The sequence below is a fragment of the Salmo salar genome, unplaced genomic scaffold (assembly GCF_905237065.1).
Source record: "Salmo salar unplaced genomic scaffold, Ssal_v3.1, whole genome shotgun sequence".
NCBI classification, from domain to species: Eukaryota; Metazoa; Chordata; class Actinopteri; order Salmoniformes; family Salmonidae; genus Salmo; species Salmo salar.
In genome coordinates, this window is record NW_025550022.1 from 103,026 (window position 1) to 103,903 (window position 878).

The window sequence follows — 878 nt, forward strand, 5'->3', positions numbered from 1 at the left end:
TAGATCAACATGGTATAGATGAGGAAGTTCCTGTTACTGTGTCTGCTAGATCAACACGGTATAGATGAGGAAGTTCCGGTTACTGTCTGTTACTATGTCTGCTAGATCAACATGGTATAGATGAGGAAGTTCCTGTTACTGTGTCTGCTAGATAAACACGGTATAGATGAGGAAGTTCCTGTTACTGTCTATTACTGTGTCTGCTAGATCAACACACACACACACACACCGACAACACACACACACACACCGACATGGTATAGATGAGGAAGTTCCTGTTACTGTGTCTGCTAGATCAACATGGTATAGATGAGATGTGGCCTTCCCTGTAGCTCAGTTGGTAGAGCATGGTGTTTGCAACGCCAGGGTTGTGGGTTCGATTCCCACGGGGGCCAGCACAGGAAAAAAAAATGTATGAAATGTATGCATTCACTACTGTAAGTCGCTCTGGATAAGAGCGTCTGCTAAATGACTAAAATGTAAATGTAAAAAATGAAGTTCCTGTTACTGTGTCTTCTAGATCAACACGGTATAGATTAGGAAGTACCTGTTACTCTGTCTGTTACTGTGTCTGCCAGATCAACACGGTATAGATGAGGAAGTTCCTGTTACTGTGTCTGCTAGATCAACACGGTATAGATGAGGAGGTTCCTGTTACTGTGTCTGCTAGATCAACATGGTATAGATGAGGAAGTTCCTGTTACTGTGTCTGCTAGATCAACATGGTATAGATGAGGGAGTTCCTGTTACTGTGTCTGCCAGATCAACATGGTATAGATGAGGAAGTTCCTGTTACTGTCTGTTACTGTGTCTGCTAGATCAACATGGTATAGATGAGGAAGTTCCTGTTACTGTCTGTTACTGTGTCTGCTAGATCA

The 878-nt window shown here is 42.8% G+C and overlaps 1 non-coding gene across 1 annotated transcript; it reads left to right on the forward strand.

Annotated features, from left to right (window-relative positions):
• The first annotated feature begins 318 nt into the window (after nucleotides 1-318).
• On the forward strand, nucleotides 319-395 carry trnaa-ugc (transfer RNA alanine (anticodon UGC)). The gene has a single exon. It is a non-coding gene; the product is annotated as a tRNA-Ala (tRNA).
• Nucleotides 396-878: the final 483 nt, after the last annotated feature.